Source organism: Crinia signifera, chromosome 4 (genome assembly GCF_055691185.1).
Source record: "Crinia signifera chromosome 4, ASM5569118v1, whole genome shotgun sequence".
Lineage (NCBI taxonomy): Eukaryota > Metazoa > Chordata > Amphibia > Anura > Myobatrachidae > Crinia > Crinia signifera.
In genome coordinates this window covers 313186330-313207024 of record NC_139220.1, presented here as the reverse complement: position 1 = coordinate 313207024, position 20695 = coordinate 313186330, and the positions used below count along the sequence as shown (strand labels likewise).

At 37.7% G+C, this 20695-nt stretch overlaps 26 non-coding genes across 26 annotated transcripts; all 26 read left to right on the top strand.

Moving 5' to 3' along the window:
* Positions 1 to 59: 59 nt before the first annotated feature.
* TRNAW-CCA (transfer RNA tryptophan (anticodon CCA)) lies at positions 60 to 131 on the top strand. The gene has a single exon. It is a non-coding gene; the product is annotated as a tRNA-Trp (tRNA).
* Positions 132 to 581: 450 nt separating this feature from the next.
* TRNAW-CCA (transfer RNA tryptophan (anticodon CCA)) lies at positions 582 to 653 on the top strand. The gene has a single exon. It is a non-coding gene; the product is annotated as a tRNA-Trp (tRNA).
* A 450-nt stretch (positions 654 to 1103) lies between these two features.
* TRNAW-CCA (transfer RNA tryptophan (anticodon CCA)) lies at positions 1104 to 1175 on the top strand. Its single transcript has one exon. It is a non-coding gene; the product is annotated as a tRNA-Trp (tRNA).
* A 962-nt stretch (positions 1176 to 2137) lies between these two features.
* Positions 2138 to 2209, top strand: TRNAW-CCA (transfer RNA tryptophan (anticodon CCA)). Its single transcript has one exon. It is a non-coding gene; the product is annotated as a tRNA-Trp (tRNA).
* Positions 2210 to 2659: 450 nt separating this feature from the next.
* Positions 2660 to 2731, top strand: TRNAW-CCA (transfer RNA tryptophan (anticodon CCA)). The gene has a single exon. It is a non-coding gene; the product is annotated as a tRNA-Trp (tRNA).
* Positions 2732 to 3181: 450 nt separating this feature from the next.
* TRNAW-CCA (transfer RNA tryptophan (anticodon CCA)) lies at positions 3182 to 3253 on the top strand. Its single transcript has one exon. It is a non-coding gene; the product is annotated as a tRNA-Trp (tRNA).
* Positions 3254 to 3703: 450 nt separating this feature from the next.
* On the top strand, positions 3704 to 3775 carry TRNAW-CCA (transfer RNA tryptophan (anticodon CCA)). Its single transcript has one exon. It is a non-coding gene; the product is annotated as a tRNA-Trp (tRNA).
* Positions 3776 to 4225: 450 nt separating this feature from the next.
* On the top strand, positions 4226 to 4297 carry TRNAW-CCA (transfer RNA tryptophan (anticodon CCA)). The gene has a single exon. It is a non-coding gene; the product is annotated as a tRNA-Trp (tRNA).
* A 450-nt stretch (positions 4298 to 4747) lies between these two features.
* On the top strand, positions 4748 to 4819 carry TRNAW-CCA (transfer RNA tryptophan (anticodon CCA)). Its single transcript has one exon. It is a non-coding gene; the product is annotated as a tRNA-Trp (tRNA).
* Positions 4820 to 5269: 450 nt separating this feature from the next.
* TRNAW-CCA (transfer RNA tryptophan (anticodon CCA)) lies at positions 5270 to 5341 on the top strand. The gene has a single exon. It is a non-coding gene; the product is annotated as a tRNA-Trp (tRNA).
* A 1425-nt stretch (positions 5342 to 6766) lies between these two features.
* On the top strand, positions 6767 to 6838 carry TRNAW-CCA (transfer RNA tryptophan (anticodon CCA)). The gene has a single exon. It is a non-coding gene; the product is annotated as a tRNA-Trp (tRNA).
* Positions 6839 to 7287: 449 nt separating this feature from the next.
* Positions 7288 to 7359, top strand: TRNAW-CCA (transfer RNA tryptophan (anticodon CCA)). The gene has a single exon. It is a non-coding gene; the product is annotated as a tRNA-Trp (tRNA).
* Positions 7360 to 8331: 972 nt separating this feature from the next.
* TRNAW-CCA (transfer RNA tryptophan (anticodon CCA)) lies at positions 8332 to 8403 on the top strand. Its single transcript has one exon. It is a non-coding gene; the product is annotated as a tRNA-Trp (tRNA).
* A 450-nt stretch (positions 8404 to 8853) lies between these two features.
* On the top strand, positions 8854 to 8925 carry TRNAW-CCA (transfer RNA tryptophan (anticodon CCA)). Its single transcript has one exon. It is a non-coding gene; the product is annotated as a tRNA-Trp (tRNA).
* A 2573-nt stretch (positions 8926 to 11498) lies between these two features.
* Positions 11499 to 11570, top strand: TRNAW-CCA (transfer RNA tryptophan (anticodon CCA)). The gene has a single exon. It is a non-coding gene; the product is annotated as a tRNA-Trp (tRNA).
* Positions 11571 to 12020: 450 nt separating this feature from the next.
* TRNAW-CCA (transfer RNA tryptophan (anticodon CCA)) lies at positions 12021 to 12092 on the top strand. Its single transcript has one exon. It is a non-coding gene; the product is annotated as a tRNA-Trp (tRNA).
* Positions 12093 to 12541: 449 nt separating this feature from the next.
* TRNAW-CCA (transfer RNA tryptophan (anticodon CCA)) lies at positions 12542 to 12613 on the top strand. The gene has a single exon. It is a non-coding gene; the product is annotated as a tRNA-Trp (tRNA).
* A 450-nt stretch (positions 12614 to 13063) lies between these two features.
* Positions 13064 to 13135, top strand: TRNAW-CCA (transfer RNA tryptophan (anticodon CCA)). Its single transcript has one exon. It is a non-coding gene; the product is annotated as a tRNA-Trp (tRNA).
* A 450-nt stretch (positions 13136 to 13585) lies between these two features.
* Positions 13586 to 13657, top strand: TRNAW-CCA (transfer RNA tryptophan (anticodon CCA)). Its single transcript has one exon. It is a non-coding gene; the product is annotated as a tRNA-Trp (tRNA).
* Positions 13658 to 14107: 450 nt separating this feature from the next.
* Positions 14108 to 14179, top strand: TRNAW-CCA (transfer RNA tryptophan (anticodon CCA)). Its single transcript has one exon. It is a non-coding gene; the product is annotated as a tRNA-Trp (tRNA).
* Positions 14180 to 15151: 972 nt separating this feature from the next.
* Positions 15152 to 15223, top strand: TRNAW-CCA (transfer RNA tryptophan (anticodon CCA)). The gene has a single exon. It is a non-coding gene; the product is annotated as a tRNA-Trp (tRNA).
* Positions 15224 to 15673: 450 nt separating this feature from the next.
* On the top strand, positions 15674 to 15745 carry TRNAW-CCA (transfer RNA tryptophan (anticodon CCA)). Its single transcript has one exon. It is a non-coding gene; the product is annotated as a tRNA-Trp (tRNA).
* A 1867-nt stretch (positions 15746 to 17612) lies between these two features.
* On the top strand, positions 17613 to 17684 carry TRNAW-CCA (transfer RNA tryptophan (anticodon CCA)). Its single transcript has one exon. It is a non-coding gene; the product is annotated as a tRNA-Trp (tRNA).
* A 450-nt stretch (positions 17685 to 18134) lies between these two features.
* TRNAW-CCA (transfer RNA tryptophan (anticodon CCA)) lies at positions 18135 to 18206 on the top strand. The gene has a single exon. It is a non-coding gene; the product is annotated as a tRNA-Trp (tRNA).
* A 1494-nt stretch (positions 18207 to 19700) lies between these two features.
* TRNAW-CCA (transfer RNA tryptophan (anticodon CCA)) lies at positions 19701 to 19772 on the top strand. Its single transcript has one exon. It is a non-coding gene; the product is annotated as a tRNA-Trp (tRNA).
* A 449-nt stretch (positions 19773 to 20221) lies between these two features.
* TRNAW-CCA (transfer RNA tryptophan (anticodon CCA)) lies at positions 20222 to 20293 on the top strand. The gene has a single exon. It is a non-coding gene; the product is annotated as a tRNA-Trp (tRNA).
* The last annotated feature ends 402 nt before the right edge of the window (positions 20294 to 20695 follow it).

The window sequence follows — 20695 nt, the reverse complement described above, 5'->3', positions numbered from 1 at the left end:
AGACAGTATATGGGTGATCTAAATCTGCCGAATCAATGAATTATAGTTGATCTAAAGAAGACCTCGTGGCGCAACGGTAGCGCGTCTGACTCCAGATCAGAAGGTTGCGTGTTCAAATCACGTCGGGGTCAATTGTCATTTTGAAAAGGAAATGTACTAAATGGAATTCTATAAGAGAAACTAATCACCATGGTTCTCATCTAAATTTCTGCAATGTGATTACTGTTTATATGGATACCTATATCATCTGCAGTTGCAAATAAGTCTCAAAATTCTGCTAATTTCTTATAATTGTCATGCAAACATAATCCATTTCATTGGAATTGTCCATATCTTGACTTTGAAGTATACTCTTATTATTTTCTTTCTGGTGCTATGACTGTTTTCCATTGAACTGACCTTTTTTGTTAAGAATAATGACTTTGCACTTAAGTACGACCACCAGGCATATTCCTTGGTTATTGAATCAAGGATTCAAGCTTGTTTACTCACAAATTATTTATTTCATAAATTAGTATATGCAGACAGTATATGGGTGATCTAAATCACCCGAATCAGTGAATTGTAATTGTTTGAAAGAAGACCTCGTGGCACAACGGTAGCGCGTCTGACTCCAGATCAGAAGGTTGCGTGTTCAAATAACGTCGGGGTCAATTGTCATTTTGAAAGTGAAATGTACTAAACGGAATTCTTTAAGAGAAACTAATTACCATGGTTCTCATCTAAATTTCTGCAATGTGATTACTGTTTATATGGATACCTATATCATCTGCAGTTACAACAAAGACTCAAAATTCTGCTAATTTCTTATAATTGTCATGCAAACATAATCAATTTCATTGGAATTGTCCATATCTTGACTTTGAAGTATACTCTTATTATTTTCTTTCTGGCGCTATGACTGTTTTAAATTGAACTGACCTTTTTTGTTAAGAATAATGACTTTGCACTTAAGCACGACCACCAGGCATATTCCTTGGTTATTAAATCAAGGATGTAAGCTTGTTTTCTCACAAATTATTTATTTCACAAATTAGTATATGCAGACAGTATATGGGTGATCTAAATCTCCCGCATCAATGAATTATAGTTGCTCTAAAGAAGACCTCGTGGCGCAACGGTAGCGCGTCTGATTCCAGATCAGAAGGTTGCGTGTTCAAATCACGACGGGGTCAATTGTCATTTTGAAAGGGAAATGTACTAAATGGAATTCTATAAGAGAAACTAATCACCATGGTTCTCATCTAAATTTCTGCAATGTGATTACTGTTTATATGGATACCTATATCATCTGCAGTTGCAACAAAGACTCAAAATTCTGCTAATTTCTTATAATTGTCATGCAAACATAATCGATTTCATTGGAATTGTCCATATCTTGACTTTGAAGTATACTCTTATTATTTTCTTTCTGGCGCTATGACTGTTTTAAATTGAACTGACCTTTTTTGTTAAGAATAATGACTTTGCACTTAAGCACGACCACCAGGCATATTCCTTGGTTATTAAATCAAGGATGTAAGCTTGTTTTCTCACAAATTATTTATTTCACAAATTAGTATATGCAGACAGTATATGGGTGATCTAAATCTCCCGAATCAATGAATTATAGTTGCTCTAAAGAAGACCTCGTGGCGCAACGGTAGCGCGTCTGACTCCAGATCAGAAGGTTGCGTGTTCAAATCACGTTGTCATTTTGAAAGTGAAATGTACTAAACGGAATTCTTTAAGAGAAACTAATTACCATGGTTCTCATCTAAATTTCTGCAATGTGATTACTGTTTATATGGATACCTATATCATCTGCAGTTACAACAAAGACTCAAAATTCTGCTAATTTCTTATAATTGTCATGCAAACATAATCAATTTCATTGGAATTGTCCATATCTTGACTTTGAAGTATACTCTTATTATTTTCTTTCTGGCGCTATGACTGTTTTAAATTGAACGGACCTTTTTTGTTAAGAATAATGACTTTGCACTTAAGCACGACCACCAGGCATATTCCTTGGTTATTAAATCAAGGATGTAAGCTTGTTTTCTCACAAATTATTTATTTCACAAATTAGTATATGCAGACAGTATATGGGTGATCTAAATCTCCCGCATCAATGAATTATAGTTGCTCTAAAGAAGACCTCGTGGCGCAATGGTAGCGTGTCTGATTCCAGATCAGAAGGTTGCGTGTTCAAATCACATCGGGGTCAATTGTCATTTTGAAAAGGAAATGTACTAAATGGAATTCTATAAGAGAAACTAATCACCATGGTTCTCATCTAAATTTCTGCAATGTGATTACTGTTTATATGGATACCTATATCATCTGCAGTTGCAAATAAGTCTCAAAATTCTGCTAATTTCTTATAATTGTCATGCAAACATAATCCATTTCATTGGAATTGTCCATATCTTGACTTTGAAGTATACTCTTATTATTTTCTTTCTGGCGCTATGACTGTTTTCCATTGAACTGACCTTTTTTGTTAAGAATAATGACTTTGCACTTAAGCACGACCACCAGGCATATTCCTTGGTTATTGAATCAAGGATGTAAGCTTGTTTTCTCACAAATTATTTATTTCACAAATTAGTATATGCAGACAGTATATGGGTGATCTAAATCTGCCGAATCAATGAATTATAGTTGATCTAAAGAAGACCTCGTGGCGCAACGGTAGCGCGTCTGACTCCAGATCAGAAGGTTGCGTGTTCAAATCACGTCGGGGTCAATTGTCATTTTGAAAAGGAAATGTACTAAATGGAATTCTATAAGAGAAACTAATCACCATGGTTCTCATCTAAATTTCTGCAATGTGATTACTGTTTATATGGATACCTATATCATCTGCAGTTGCAAATAAGTCTCAAAATTCTGCTAATTTCTTATAATTGTCATGCAAACATAATCCATTTCATTGGAATTGTCCATATCTTGACTTTGAAGTATACTCTTATTATTTTCTTTCTGGTGCTATGACTGTTTTCCATTGAACTGACCTTTTTTGTTAAGAATAATGACTTTGCACTTAAGTACGACCACCAGGCATATTCCTTGGTTATTGAATCAAGGATTCAAGCTTGTTTACTCACAAATTATTTATTTCATAAATTAGTATATGCAGACAGTATATGGGTGATCTAAATCACCCGAATCAGTGAATTGTAATTGTTTGAAAGAAGACCTCGTGGCACAACGGTAGCGCGTCTGACTCCAGATCAGAAGGTTGCGTGTTCAAATAACGTCGGGGTCAATTGTCATTTTGAAAGTGAAATGTACTAAACGGAATTCTTTAAGAGAAACTAATTACCATGGTTCTCATCTAAATTTCTGCAATGTGATTACTGTTTATATGGATACCTATATCATCTGCAGTTACAACAAAGACTCAAAATTCTGCTAATTTCTTATAATTGTCATGCAAACATAATCAATTTCATTGGAATTGTCCATATCTTGACTTTGAAGTATACTCTTATTATTTTCTTTCTGGCGCTATGACTGTTTTAAATTGAACTGACCTTTTTTGTTAAGAATAATGACTTTGCACTTAAGCACGACCACCAGGCATATTCCTTGGTTATTAAATCAAGGATGTAAGCTTGTTTTCTCACAAATTATTTATTTCACAAATTAGTATATGCAGACAGTATATGGGTGATCTAAATCTCCCGCATCAATGAATTATAGTTGCTCTAAAGAAGACCTCGTGGCGCAACGGTAGCGCGTCTGATTCCAGATCAGAAGGTTGCGTGTTCAAATCACGTCGGGGTCAATTGTCATTTTGAAAAGGAAATGTACTAAATGGAATTCTATAAGAGAAACTAATCACCATGGTTCTCATCTAAATTTCTGCAATGTGATTACTGTTTATATGGATACCTATATCATCTGCAGTTGCAAATAAGTCTCAAAATTCTGCTAATTTCTTATAATTGTCATGCAAACATAATCCATTTCATTGGAATTGTCCATATCTTGACTTTGAAGTATACTCTTATTATTTTCTTTCTGGTGCTATGACTGTTTTCCATTGAACTGACCTTTTTTGTTAAGAATAATGACTTTGCACTTAAGTACGACCACCAGGCATATTCCTTGGTTATTGAATCAAGGATTCAAGCTTGTTTACTCACAAATTATTTATTTCATAAATTAGTATATGCAGACAGTATATGGGTGATCTAAATCACCCGAATCAGTGAATTGTAATTGTTTGAAAGAAGACCTCGTGGCACAACGGTAGCGCGTCTGACTCCAGATCAGAAGGTTGCGTGTTCAAATAACGTCGGGGTCAATTGTCATTTTGAAAGTGAAATGTACTAAACGGAATTCTTTAAGAGAAACTAATTACCATGGTTCTCATCTAAATTTCTGCAATGTGATTACTGTTTATATGGATACCTATATCATCTGCAGTTACAACAAAGACTCAAAATTCTGCTAATTTCTTATAATTGTCATGCAAACATAATCGATTTCATTGGAATTGTCCATATCTTGACTTTGAAGTATACTCTTATTATTTTCTTTCTGGCGCTATGACTGTTTTCCATTGAACTGACCTTTTTTGTTAAGAATAATGACTTTGCACTTAAGCACGACCACCAGGCATATTCCTTGGTTATTGAATCAAGGATGTAAGCTTGTTTTCTCACAAATTATTTATTTCACAAATTAGTATATGCAGACAGTATATGGGTGATCTAAATCTGCCGAATCAATGAATTATAGTTGATCTAAAGAAGACCTCGTGGCGCAACGGTAGCGCGTCTGACTCCAGATCAGAAGGTTGCGTGTTCAAATCACGTCGGGGTCAATTGTCATTTTGAAAGTGAAATGTACTAAATGGAATTCTATAAGAGAAACTAATCACCATGGTTCTCATCTAAATTTCTGCAATGTGATTACTGTTTATATGGATACCTATATCATCTGCAGTTGCAACAAAGACTCAAAATTCTGCTAATTTCTTATAATTGTCATGCAAACATAATCCATTTCATTGGAATTGTCCATATCTTGACTTTGAAGTATACTCTTATTATTTTCTTTCTGGTGCTATGACTGTTTTCCATTGAACTGACCTTTTTTGTTAAGAATAATGACTTTGCACTTAAGTACGACCACCAGGCATATTCCTTGGTTATTGAATCAAGGATTCAAGCTTGTTTACTCACAAATTATTTATTTCATAAATTAGTATATGCAGACAGTATATGGGTGATCTAAATCACCCGAATCAGTGAATTGCATTTGTTTGAAAGAAGACCTCGTGGCGCAACGGTAGCGCGTCTGACTCCAGATTAGAAGGTTGCGTGTTCAAATCACGTCGGGGTCAATTGTCATTTTGAAAGTGAAATGTACTAAACGGAATTCTTTAAGAGAAACTAATTACCATGGTTCTCATCTAAATTTCTGCAATGTGATTACTGTTTATATGGATACCTATATCATCTGCAGTTACAACAAAGACTCAAAATTCTGCTAATTTCTTATAATTGTCATGCAAACATAATCCATTTCATTGGAATTGTCCATATCTTGACTTTGAAGTATACTCTTATTATTTTCGGTACTTGTTTCCTAGCACGGCCACAACGATTTAGATCGTTGTGGTCGTAAGATAAAAAATCGGATCGATCGCATCGCATGCGATTTGGTCGCATACGATGCGACCGATCCGACCGACCGATTTTTCACCCGATTTTTTTTTTTTTTCACCAGATTTGTTTCAATTGCCCCCCCAAATGTTACTAAGTGGGGTAGACCCCACAATAGACGTCAACCCGAAGCGTGGCGAGCGCAGCGAGCCCGCGAGGGGCGGCGGTGCGCATCCTCCGACCTTTTCATTCCCCTACTATCCACTAGGGCGTGGAGTGAGAATAGAATAGTGTGGCGAGCGCAGCGAGCCACCGAGCCCGAAGCGTGGCGAGCGCAGCGAGCCCCGCGAGGGGACGCGTCTAACTTCACAGGTATACGCGTCCCCTCGCGGGGCTCGCTGCGCTCGCCACGCTTCGGGCTCGGTGGCTCGCTGCGCTCGCCACACTATTCTATTCTCACTCCACGCCCTAGTGGATAGTAGGGGAATGAAAAGGTCGGAGGACGCGCACCGCCGCCCCTCGCGGGCTCGCTGCGCTCGCCACGCTTCGGGTTCACGTCTATCGTGGGGTCATGGCGGGCACATAAAAAATGTGAAATGGGTCATATTGGGCCATTTCACCTTTTTTATCATTTTACCCTATGTGAGATGGACTTAATCAAGTCCATCTCATCTTGTGCCATTTTAATGGCACAAGACCGACGCGATCCTCCCGATTTCAATGTTAAAAGATTTTTTAACATTGAAGTCTATGGAAAAATCGGGTCAATCGGTCGGTCGCATCGCGGCCGATTTTAATTGGTCGCGACCGACCGATTGACCCGATTTCTGTCATTCAAAGTGAAAAAATTGTAAAAAATCGGCCACATCGTGAGGATCGTGTCCCTTAATTAAGAGCCACGATCACTCACGATTGTGGCCGTTCTAGGAAACAAGTACCTTATTTTCTTTCTGGTGCTATGACTGTTTTCCATTGAACTGACCTTTTTTGTTACGAATAATGACTTTGCACTTAAGCACGACCACCAGGCATATTCCTTGGTTATTGAATCAAGGATGTAAGCTTGTTTACTCACAAATTAATTATTTCACAAATTAGTATATGCAGACAGTATATGGGTGATCTAAATCACCCGAATCAGTGAATTACAGATGTCTAAAGAAGACCTCGTGGCGCAACGGTAGCGCGTCTGACTCCAGATCAGAAGGTTGCGTGTTCAAATCACGTCGGGGTCAATTGTCATTTTGAAAGTGAAATGTACTAAACGGAATTCTTTAAGAGAAACTAATTACCATGGTTCTCATCTAAATTTCTGCAATGTGATTACTGTTTATATGGATACCTATATCATCTGCAGTTGCAACAAAGACTCAAAATTCTGCTAATTTCTTATAATTGTCATGCAAACATAATCCATTTCATTGGAATTGTCCATATCTTGACTTTGAAGTATACTCTTATTATTTTCTTTCTGGCGCTATGACTGTTTTAAATTGAACTGACCTTTTTTGTTAAGAATAATGACTTTGCACTTAAGCACGACCACCAGGCATATTCCTTGGTTATTGAATCAAGGATGTAAGCTTGTTTACTCACAAATTAATTATTTCACAAATTACTATATGCAGACAGTATATGGGTGATCTAAATCACCCGAATCAGTGAATTACAGATGTCTAAAGAAGACCTCGTGGCGCAACGGTAGCGCGTCTGACTCCAGATCAGAAGGTTGCGTGTTCAAATCACGTCGGGGTCAATTGTCATTTTGAAAGTGAAATGTACTAAATGGAATTCTTTAAGAGAAACTAATTACCATGGTTCTCATCTCAATTTCTGCAATGTGATTACTGTTTATATGGATACCTATATCATCTGCAGTTGCAACAAAGACTCAAAATTCTGCTAATTTCTTATAATTGTCAAGCAAACATAATCCATTTCATTGGAATTGTCCATATCTTGACTTTGAAGTATACTCTTATTATTTTCTTTCTGGCGCTATGACTGTTTTAAATTGAACTGACCTTTTTTGTTAAGAATAATGACTTTGCACTTAAGCACGACCACCAGGCATATTCCTTAGTTATTGAATCAAGGATTCAAGCTTGTTTACTCACAAATTATTTATTTCATAAATTAGTATATGCAGACAGTATATGGGTGATAAAAATCACCCGAATCAGTGAATTGCATTTGTTTGAAAGAAGACCTCGAGGAGCAACGGTAGTGCGTCTACCTCCTGATCAGAAGGTTGCGTGTTCAAATCACGTCGGGATCAATTGTCATTTTGAAAGTGAAATGTACTAAACGGAATTCTTTAAGAGAAACTAATTACCATGGTTCTCATCTAAATTTCTGCAATGTGATTACTGTTTATATGGATACCTATATCATCTGCAGTTGCAACAAAGACTCAAAATTCTGATAATTTCTTATAATTGTCATGCAAACATAATCCATTTCATTGGAATTGTCCATATCTTGACTTTGAAGTATACTCTTATTATTTTCTTTCTGGCGCTATGACTGTTTTCCATTGAACTGACCTTTTTTGTTAAGAATAATGACTTTGCACTTAAGCACGACCACCAGGCATATTCCTTAGTTATTGAATCAAGGATGTAAGCTTGTTTACTCACAAATTAATTATTTCATAAATTAGTATATGGAGGCAGTATATGTGTGATCTAAATCACCCGAATCAGTGAACTGCATTTGTTTGAAAGAAGACCTTGTGGCGCAACGGTAGCGCGTCTGACTCCAGATCAGAAGGTTGCGTGTTCAAATCACGTCGGGGTCAATTGTCATTTTGAAAGTGAAATGTACTAAACGGAATTCTTTAAGAGAAACTAATTACCATGGTTCTCATCTAAATTTCTGCAATGTGATTACTGTTTATATGGATACCTATATCATCTGCAGTTACAACAAAGACTCAAAATTCTGCTAATTTCTTATAATTGTCATGCAAACATAATCCATTTCATTGGAATTGTCCATATCTTGACTTTGAAGTATACTCTTATTATTTTCTTTCTGGTGCTATGACTGTTTTCCATTGAACTGACCTTTTTTGTTAAGAATAATGACTTTGCACTTAAGCACGACCACCAGGCATATTCCTTGGTTATTGAATCAAGGATTCAAGCTTGTTTACTCACAAATTATGTATTTCATAAATTAGTATATGCAGACAGTATATGTGTGATCTAAATCACCCGAATCAATGAATTATAGTTGTTCTAAAGAAGACCTCGTGGCGCAACGGTAGCGCGTCTGACTCCAGATCAGAAGGTTGCGTGTTCAAATCACGTCAGGGTCAATTGTCATTTCGAAAGTAAAATGTACTTAACGGAATTCGTTAAGAGAAACTAATTACCATGGTTCTCATCTAAATTTCTGCAATGTGATTACTGTTTATATGGATACCTATATCATCTGCAGTTACAACAAAGACTCAAAATTCTGCTAATTTCTTATAATTGTCATGCAAACATAATCCATTTCATTGGAAATGTCCATATCTTGACTTTGAAGTATACTCTTATTATTTTCTTTCTGGCGCTATGACTGTTTCAAATTGAACTGACCTTTTTTGTTAAGAATAATGACTTTGCACTTAAGCACGACCACCAGGCATATTCCTTGGTTATTAAATCAAGGATGTAAGCTTGTTTTCTCACAAATTATTTATTTCACAAATTAGTATATGCAGACAGTATATGGGTGATCTAAATCTCCCGAATCAATGAATTATAGTTGTTCTAAAGAAGACCTCGTGGACAACGATAGCGCGTCTGGCTCCAGATCAGAAGGTTGCGTGTTCAAATCACGTCGGGGTCAATTGTCATTTTGAAAGTGAAATGTACTAAACGGAATTCTTTAAGAGAAACTAATCACCATGGTTCTCATCTAAATTTCTGCAATGTGATTACTGTTTATATGGATACCTATATCATCTGCAGTTGCAACAAAGACTCAAAATTCTGCTAATTTCTTATAATTGTCATGCAAACATAATCCATTTCATTGGAATTGTCCATATCTTGACTTTGAAGTATACTCTTATTATTTTCTTTCTGGTGCTATGACTGTTTTCCATTGAACTGACCTTTTTTGTTAAGAATAATGACTTTGCACTTTTAGCACGACCACCAGGCATATTCCGTGGTTATTGAATCAAGGATTCAAGCTTGTTTACTCACAAATTATTTATTTCATAAATTAGTATATGCAGACAGTATATGGGTGATCTAAATCACCCGAATCAGTGAATTGCATTTGTTTGAAAGAAGACCTCGTGGCGCAACGGTAGCGCGTCTGACTCCAGATCAGAAGGTGTCGGGCTCAATTGTCATTTTGAAAGTGAAATGTACTAAACAGAATTCTTTAAGAGAAACTAATTACCATGGTTCTCATCTAAATTTCTGGGTACTCTTTACCTAGAAGGGCGCCCGTCGCGGGCATCGCGGGTACATTTATGTATGGCCGCGACGCGACCGACGCGATGCCCGCGATTTCCCATTGAAACCAATGTTAAACTTTGAAATCGTGTCGGTCGCGTCGCGGCCGTCCATAAATGTACCCGCGATGCCCGCGACGCGATGCTCCCGATTTCCCATAGGAATCAATGTTAAAAGGCGCGATGGACCCGATTTTACTGTTAAATGGCTCAATCCACCCGATTTGGCCATAGGAATCAATGTTAAATGGGCCACAGAGCCCATTAACCCTTAAATGTCCCCCCAAATTTTTAACGCCACCCCACGATCCACGCCAACCCGAAGCGTGGCGAGCGCAGCGAGCCCGCGAGGGGCGGCGGTACGCGTCCTCCGACCTTTTCATGCCCTACTATCCACTAGGGCGTGGTGTGAGAATATAATAGTGTGGCGAGCGCAGCGAGCCACCGAGCCCGAAGCGTGGCGAGCGCAGCGAGCCCCGCGAGGGGACGCGGATACCTTCACAGGTGGACGAGTCCCCTCGCGGGCTTCACAGGTGTCCGTGGCGAGGTGGACACCTGTGAAGCCCGCGAGGGGACGCGTCTACCTGTGAAGGTATCCGCGTCCCCTCGCGGGGCTCGCTGCGCTCACCACGCTTCGGGCTCGGTGGCTCGCTACGCTCGCCACACTATTATATTCTCACACCACGCCCTAGTGGATAGTAGGGCATGAAAAGGTCGGAGGACGCGTACCGCCGCCCCTCGCGGGCTCGCTGCGCTCGCCACGCTTCGGGTTGGCGTGGATCGTGGGGTGGCGTTAAACATTTGGGGGGACATTTAAGGGTTAATTTGGCCTATTTGGCCCCAAATCGGGTCCATTGAGGCATTTAACAGTAAATCGCGGTCAATCAGCCGTTTTAACATTGTTCCCTATGGGAAAATCGCGGTGATCGCGGTCATCGCGGGCATCGCGGTCATCCCGATTTACCCGCGATGCCCGTGATGACCGCGATCACCGCGATTTTTACCCCCGACGCCCGCGATTTCAATCGCTGGCGCCCTTCTAGGTAAAGAGTAACAATTTCTGCAATGTGATTACTGTTTATATGGATACCTATATCATCTGCAGTTACAACAAAGACTCAAAATTCTGCTAATTTCTTATAATTGTCATGCAAACATAATCCATTTCATTGGAATTGTCCATATCTTGACTTTGAAGTATACTCTTATTATTTTCTTTCTGGCGCTATGACTGTTTTAAATTGAACTGACCTTTTTTGTTAAGAATAATGACTTTGCACTTAAGCACGACCACCAGGCATATTCCTTGGTTATTAAATCAAGGATGTAAGCTTGTTTTCTCACAAATTATTTATTTCACAAATTAGTATATGCAGACAGTATATGGGTGATCTAAATCTCCCGAATTAATGAATTATAGTTGCTCTAAAGAAGACCTTGTGGCGCAACGGTAGCGCGTCTGACTCCAGATCAGAAGGTTGCGTGTTCAGATCACGTCGGGGTCAATTGTCATTTTGAAAGTGAAATGTACTAAATGGAATTCTATAAGAGAAACTAATCACCATGGTTCTCATCTAAATTTCTGCAATGTGATTACTGTTTATATGGATACCTATATCATCTGCAGTTGCAAATAAGTCTCAAAATTCTGCTAATTTCTTATAATTGTCATGCAAACATAATCCATTTCATTGGAATTGTCCATATCTTGACTTTGAAGTATACTCTTATTATTTTCTTTCTGGCGCTATGACTGTTTTCCATTGAACTGACCTTTTTTGTTAAGAATAATGACTTTGCACTTAAGCACGACCACCAGGCATATTCCTTGGTTATTGAATCAAGGATGTAAGCTTGTTTTCTCACAAATTATTTATTTCACAAATTAGTATATGCAGACAGTATATGGGTGATCTAAATCTCCCGAATCAATGAATTATAGTTGCTCTAAAGAAGACCTCGTGGCGCAACGGTAGCGCGTCTGACTCCAGATCAGAAGGTTGCGTGTTCAACTCACGTCGGGGTCAATTGTCATTTTGAAAGTGAAATGTACTAAATGGAATTCTATAAGAGAAACTAATCACCATGGTTCTCATCTAAATCTCTGCAATGTGATTACTGTTTATATGAATACCTATATCATCTGCAGTTACAACAAAGACTCAAAATTCTGCTAATTTCTTATAATTGTCATGCAAACATAATCCATTTCATTGGAATTGTCCATATCTTGACTTTGAAGTATACTCTTATTATTTTCTTTCTGGTGCTATGACTGTTTTCCATTGAACTTACCTTTTTTGTTAAGAATAATGACTTTGCACTTAAGCACGACCACCAGGCATATTCCTTGGTTATTGAATCAAGGATGTAAGCTTGTTTACTCACAAATTAATTATTTCACAAATTAGTATATGCAGACAGTATATGGGTGATCTAAATCACCCGAATCAGTGAATTACAGATGTCTAAAGAAGACCTCGTGGCGCAACGGTAGCGCGTCTGACTCCAGATCAGAAGGTTGCGTGTTCAAATCACGTCGGGGTCAATTGTCATTTTGAAAGTGAAATGTACTAAACGGAATTCTTTAAGAGAAACTAATTACCATGGTTCTCATCTAAATTTCTGCAATGTGATTACTGTTTATATGGATACCTATATCATCTGCAGTTGCAACAAAGACTCAAAATTCTGCTAATTTCTTATAATTGTCATGCAAACATAATCCATTTCATTGGAATTGTCCATATCTTGACTTTGAAGTATACTCTTATTATTTTCTTTCTGGCGCTATGACTGTTTTCCATTGAACTGACCTTTTTTGTTAAGAATAATGACTTTGCACTTAAGCACGACCACCAGGCATATTCCTTGGTTATTAAATCAAGGATGTAAGCTTGTTTACTCACAAATTAATTATTTCACAAATTAGTATATGCAGACAGTATATGGGTGATCTAAATCACCCGAATCAGTGAATTATAGTTGCTCTAAAGAAGACCTCGTGGCGCAACGGTAGCGCGTCTGACTCCAGATCAGAAGGTTGCGTGTTCAAATCACGTCGGGGTTAATTGTCATTTTGAAAGTGAAATGTACTAAACGGAATTCTTTAAGAGAAACTAATTACCATGGTTCTCATCTAAATTTCTGCAATGTGATTACTGTTTATATGGATACCTATATCATCTGCAGTTGCAACAAAGACTCAAAATTCTGCTAATTTCTTATAATTGTCATGCAAACATAATCCATTTCATTGGAATTGTCCATATCTTGACTTTGAAGTATACTCTTATTATTTTCTTTCTGGTGCTATGACTGTTTTCCATTGAACTGACCTTTTTTGTTAAGAATAATGACTTTGCACTTAAGCACGACCACCAGGCATATTCCTTGGTTATTGAATCAAGGATTCAAGCTTGTTTACTCACAAATTATTTATTTCATAAATTAGTATATGCAGACAGTATATGTGTGATCTAAATCACCCGAATCAGTGAACTGCATTTGTTTGAAAGAAGACCTCGTGGCGCAACGGTAGCGCGTCTGACTCCAGATCAGAAGGTTGTGTGTTCAAATCACGTCGGGGTCAATTGTCATTTTGAAAGTGAAATGTACTAAACGGAATTCTTTAAGAGAAACTAATTACCATGGTTCTCATCTAAATTTCTGCAATGTGATTACTGTTTATATGGATACCTATATCATCTGCAGTTGCAACAAAGACTCAAAATTCTGCTAATTTCTTATAATTGTCATGCAAACATAATCCATTTCATTGGAATTGTCCATATCTTGACTTTGAAGTATACTCTTATTATTTTCTTTCTGGTGCTATGACTGTTTTCCATAGAACTGACCTTTTTTGTTAAGAATAATGACTTTGCACTTAAGCACGACCACCAGGCATATTCCTTGGTTATTGAATCAAGGATTCAAGCTTGTTTACTCACAAATTATTTATTTCATAAATTAGTATATGCAGACAGTATATGGGTGATCTAAATCACCCGAATCAGTGAATTGCATTTGTTTGAAAGAAGACCTCGTGGCGCAACAGTAGCGCATCTGATTCCAGATCAGAAGGTTGCGTGTTCAAATCATGTCGGGGTCAATTGTCGTTTTGAAAGTGAAATGTACTAAACGGAATTCTTTAAGAGAAACTAATTACCATGGTTCTCATCTAAATTTCTGCAATATGATTACTGTTTATATGGATACCTATATCATCTGCAGTTGCAACAAAGACTCAAAATTCTGCTAATTTCTTATAATTGTCATGCAAACATAATCCATTTAATTGGAATTGTCCATATCTTGACTTTGAAGTATACTCTTATTATTATCTTTCTGGTGCTATGACTGTTTTCCATTGAACTGACCTTTTTTGTTAAGAATAATGACTTTGCACTTAAGCACGACCACCAGGCATATTCCTTGGTTATTGAATCAAGGATTCAAGCTTGTTTACTCACAAATTATTTATTTCATAAATTAGTATATGCAGACAGTATATGGGTGATCTAAATCACCCGAATCAGTAAATTAGAGTTGTTCTAAAGAAGACCTCACGGCGCAACGGTAGCGCGTCTGACTCCAGATCAGAAGGTTGCATGTTTAAATCACGTCGGGGTCAATTGTCATTTTGAAAGTGAAATGTACTAAACGGAATTCTTTAAGAGAAACTAATCACCATGGTTCTCATCTAAATTTCTGCAATGTGATTACTGTTTATATGGATACCTATATCATCTGCAGTTGCAACAAAGACTCAAAATTCTGCTAATTTCTTATAATTGTCATGCAAACATAATCCATTTCATTGGAATTGTCCATATCTTGACTTTGAAGTATACTCTTATTATTTTCTTTCTGGCGCTATGACTGTTTTCCATTGAACTGACCTTTATTGTTAAGAATAATGACTTTGCACTTAAGCACGACCACCAGGCATATTCCTTGGTTATTGAATCAAGGATGTAAGCTTGTTTACTCACAAATTATTTATTTCACAAATTAGAATATGCAGACAGTATATGGGTGATCTAAATCACCCGAATCAATGAATTATAGTTGTTCTAAAGAAGACCTCGTGGCGCAACGGTAGCGCGTCTGACTCCAGATCAGAAGGTTGCGTGTTCAAATCACGTCAGGGTCAATTGTCATTTCGAAAGTGAAATGTACTTAACGGAATTCTTTAAGAGAAACTAATTACCATGGTTCTCATCTAAATTTCTGCAATGTGATTACTGTTTATATGGATACCTATATCATCTGCAGTTACAACAAAGACTCAAAATTCTGCTAATTTCTTATAATTGTCATGCAAACATAATCCATTTCATTGGAAATGTCCATATCTTGACTTTGAAGTATACTCTTATTATTTTCTTTCTGGCGCTATGACTGTTTCAAATTGAACTGACCTTTTTTGTTAAGAATAATGACTTTGCACTTAAGCACGACCACCAGGCATATTCCTTGGTTATTAAATCAAGGATGTAAGCTTGTTTACTCACAAATTATTTATTTCACAAATTAGAATATGCAGACAGTATATGGGTGATCTAAATCACCCGAATCAATGAATTATAGTTGTTCTAAAGAAGACCTCGTGGCGCAACGGTAGCGCGTCTGACTCCAGATCAGAAGGTTGCGTGTTCAAATCACGTCAGGGTCAATTGTCATTTCGAAAGTGAAATGTACTTAACGGAATTCTTTAAGAGAAACTAATTACCATGGTTCTCATCTAAATTTCTGCTATGTGATTACTGTTTATATGGATACCTATATCATCTGCAGTTGCAACAAAGACTCAAAATTCTGCTAATTTCTTATAATTGTCATGCAAACATAATCCATTTCATTGGAATTGTCCATATCTTGACTTTGAAGTATACTCTTATTATTTTCTTTCTGGTGCTATGACTGTTTTCCATTGAACTGACCTTTTTTGTTAAGAATAATGACTTTGCACTTAAGCACGACCACCAGGCATATTCCGTGGTTATTGAATCAAGGATTCAAGCTTGTTTACTCACAAATTATTTATTTCATAAATTAGTATATGCAGACAGTATATGGGTGATCTAAATCACCCGAATCAGTGAATTGTATTTGTTTGAAAGAAGACCTCGTGGCGCAACGGTAGCGCGTCTGACTCCAGATCAGAAGGTGTCGGGGTCAATTGTCATTTTGAAAGTGAAATGTACTAAACAGAATTCTTTAAGAGAAACTAATTACCATGGTTCTCATCTAAATTTCTGGGTACTCTTTACCTAGAAGGGCGCCCGTCGCGGGCATCGCGGGTACATTTATGTATGGCCGCGACGCGACCGACGCGATGCCCGCGATTTCCCATTGAAACCAATGTTAAACTTTGAAATCGTGTCGGTCGCGTCGCGGCCGTCCATAAATGTACCCGCGATGCCCGCGACGCGATGCTCCCGATTTCCCATAGGAATCAATGTTAAAAGGCGCGATGGACCCGATTTTACTGTTAAATGGCTCAATCCACCCGATTTGGCCATAGGAATCAATGTTAAATGGGCCACAGAGCCCATTAACCCTTAAATGTCCCCCCAAATTTTTAACGCCACCCCACGATCCACGCCAACCCGAAGCGTGGCGAGCGCAGCGAGCCCGCGAGGGGCGGCGGTACGCGTCCTCCGACCTTTTCATGCCCTACTATCCACTAGGGCGTGGTGTGAGAATATAATAGTGTGGCGAGCGCAGCGAGCCACCGAGCCCGAAGCGTGGCGAGCGCAGCGAGCCCCGCGAGGGGACGCGGATACCTTCACAGGTGGACGCGTCCCCTCGCGGGCTTCACAGGTGTCCGTGGCGAGGTGGACACCTGTGAAGCCCGCGAGGGGACGCGTCTACCTGTGACGGTATCCGCGTCCCCTCGCGGGGCTCGCTGCGCTCACCACGCTTCGGGCTCGGTGGCTCGCTGCGCTCGCCACACTATTATATTCTCACACCACGCCCTAGTGGATAGTAGGGCATGAAAAGGTCGGAGGACGCGTACCGCCGTGGCACAACGGTAGCGCGTCTGACTCCAGATCAGAAGGTTGCGTGTTCAAATCACGTCGGGGTTAATTGTCATTTTGAAAGTGAAATGTACTAAACGGAATTCTTTAAGAGAAACTAATTACCATGGTTCTCATCTAAATTTCTGCAATGTGATTACTGTTTATATGGATACCTATATCATCTGCAGTTGCAACAAAGACTCAAAATTCTGCTAATTTCTTATAATTGTCATGCAAACATAATCCATTTCATTGGAATTGTCCATATCTTGACTTTGAAGTATACTCTTATTATTTTCTTTCTGGTGCTATGACTGTTTTCCATTGAACTGACCTTTTTTGTTAAGAATAATGACTTTGCACTTAAGCACGACCACCAGGCATATTCCTTGGTTATTGAATCAAGGATTCAAGCTTGTTTACTCACAAATTATTTATTTCATAAATTAGTATATGCAGACAGTATATGTGTGATCTAAATCACCCGAATCAGTGAACTGCATTTGTTTGAAAGAAGACCTCGTGGCGCAACGGTAGCGCGTCTGACTCCAGATCAGAACGTTGTGTGTTCAAATCACGTCGGGGTCAATTCTCATTTTTAAAGGGAAATGTACTAAACGGAATTCTTTAAGAGAAACTAATTACCATGGTTCTCATCTAAATTTCTGCAATGTGATTACTGTTTATATGGATACCTATATCATCTGCAGTTGCAACAAAGACTCAAAATTCTGCTAATTTCTTATAATTGTCATGCAAACATAATCCATTTCATTGGAATTGTCCATATCTTGACTTTGAAGTATACTCTTATTATTTTCTTTCTGGTGCTATGACTGTTTTCCATTGAACTGACCTTTTTTGTTAAGAATAATGACTTTGCACTTGAGCACGACCACCAGGCATATTCCTTGGTTATTGAATCAAGGATCCAAGCTTGTTTACTCACAAATTATTTATTTCATAAATTAGTATATGCAGACAGTATATGTGTGATCTAAATCACCCGAATCAGTGAATTGCATTTGTTTGAAAGAAGACCTCGTGGCGCAACGGTAGCGCGTCTGACTCCAGATCAGAAGGTTGCGTGATCAAATCACGTCGGGGTCAATTGTCATTGTGAAAGTGAAATGTACTAAACAGAATTCTTTAAGAGAAACTAATTACCATGGTTCTCATCTAAATTTATGCAATGTGATTACTGTTTATATGGATACCTATATCATCTGCAGTTACAACAAAGACTCAAAATTCTGCTAATTTCTTATAATTGTCATGCAAACATAATCCATTTCATTGGAATTGTCCATATCTTGACTTTGAAGTATACTCTTATTATTTTCTTTCTGGTGCTATGACTGTTTTCCATTGAACTGACCTTTTTTGTTAAGAATAATGACTTTGCACTTAAGCACGACCACCAGGCATATTCCTTGGTTATTGAATCAAGGATTCAAGCTTGTTTACTCACAAATTATTTATTTCATAAATTAGTATATGCAGACAGTATATGGGTGATCTAAATCACCCGAATCAGTGAATTGCATTTGTTTGAAAGAAGACCTCGTGGCGCAACAGTAGCGCATCTCTCTCCAGATCAGAAGGTTGCGTGTTCAAATCATGTCGGGGTCAATTGTCATTTTGAAAGTGAAATGTACTAAACGGAATTCTTTAAGAGAAACTAATTACCATGGTTCTCATCTAAATTTCTGCAATGTGATTACTGTTTATATGGATACCTATATCATCTGCAGTTGCAACAAAGACTCAAAATTCTGCTAATTTCTTATAATTGTCATGCAAACATAATCCATTTAATTGGAATTGTCCATATCTTGACTTTGAAGTATACTCTTATTATTATCTTTCTGGTGCTATGACTGTTTTCCATTGAACTGACCTTTTTTGTTAAGAATAATGACTTTGCACTTAAGCACGACCACCAGGCATATTCCTTGGTTATTGAATCAAGGATTCAAGCTTGTTTACTCACAAATTATTTATTTCATAAATTAGTATATGCAGACAGTATATGGGTGATCTAAATCACCCGAATCAGTAAATTAGAGTTGTTCTAAAGAAGACCTCACGGCGCAACGGTAGCGCGTCTGACTCCAGATCAGAAGGTTGCATGTTTAAATCACGTCGGGGTCAATTGTCATTTTGAAAGTGAAATGTACTAAACGGAATTCTTTAAGAGAAACTAATCACCATGGTTCTCATCTAAATTTCTGCAATGTGATTACTGTTTATATGGATACCTATATCATCTGCAGTTGCAACAAAGACTCAAAATTCTGCTAATTTCTTATAATTGTCATGCAAACATAATCCATTTCATTGGAATTGTCCATATCTTGACTTTGAAGTATACTCTTATTATTTTCTTTCTGGCGCTATGACTGTTTTCCATTGAACTGACCTTTATTGTTAAGAATAATGACTTTGCACTTAAGCACGACCACCAGGCATATTCCTTGGTTATTGAATCAAGGATGTAAGCTTGTTTACTCACAAATTATTTATTTCACAAATTAGAATATGCAGACAGTATATGGGTGATCTAAATCACCCGAATCAATGAATTATAGTTGTTCTAAAGAAGACCTCGTGGCGCAACGGTAGCGCGTCTGACTCCAGATCAGAAGGTTGCGTGTTCAAATCACGTCAGGGTCAATTGTCATTTCGAAAGTGAAATGTACTTAACGGAATTCTTTAAGAGAAACTAATTACCATGGTTCTCATCTAAATTTCTGCAATGTGATTACTGTTTATATGGTACCTATATCATCTGCAGTTACAACAAAGACTCAAAATTCTGCTAATTTCTTATAATTGTCATGCAAACATAATCCATTTCATTGGAAATGTCCATATCTTGACTTTGAAGTATACTCTTATTATTTTCTTTCTGGCGCTATGACTGTTTCAAATTGAACTGACCTTTTTTGTTAAGAATAATGACTTTGCACTTAAGCACGACCACCAGGCATATTCCTTGGTTATTAAATCAAGGATGTAAGCTTGTTTTCTCACAAATTATTTATTTCACAAATTAGTATATGCAGACAGTATATGGGTGATCTAAATCTCCCGAATCAATGAATTATAGTTGCTCTAAAGAAGACCTCGTGGCGCAACGGTAGCGCGTCTGACTCCAGATCAGAAGGTTGCGTGTTCAAATCACGTCGGGGTCAATTGTCATTTTGAAAGTGAAATGTACTAAACGGAATTCTTTAAGAGAAACTAATCACCATGGTTCTCATCTAAATTTCTGCAATGCGATTACTGTTTATATGGATACCTATATCATCTGCAGTTGCAACAAAGACTCAAAATTCTGCTAATTTCTTATAATTGTCATGCAAACATAATCCATTTCATTGGAATTGTCCATATCTTGACTTAGAAGTATACTCTTATTATTTTCTTTCTGGCGCTATGACTGTTTTCCATTGAACTGACCTTTTTTGTTAAGAATAATGACTTTGCACTTAAGCACGACCACCAGGCATATTCCTTGGTTATTGAATCAAGGATGTAAGCTTGTTTACTCACAAATTATTTATTTCACAACTTAGTATATGCAGACAGTATAT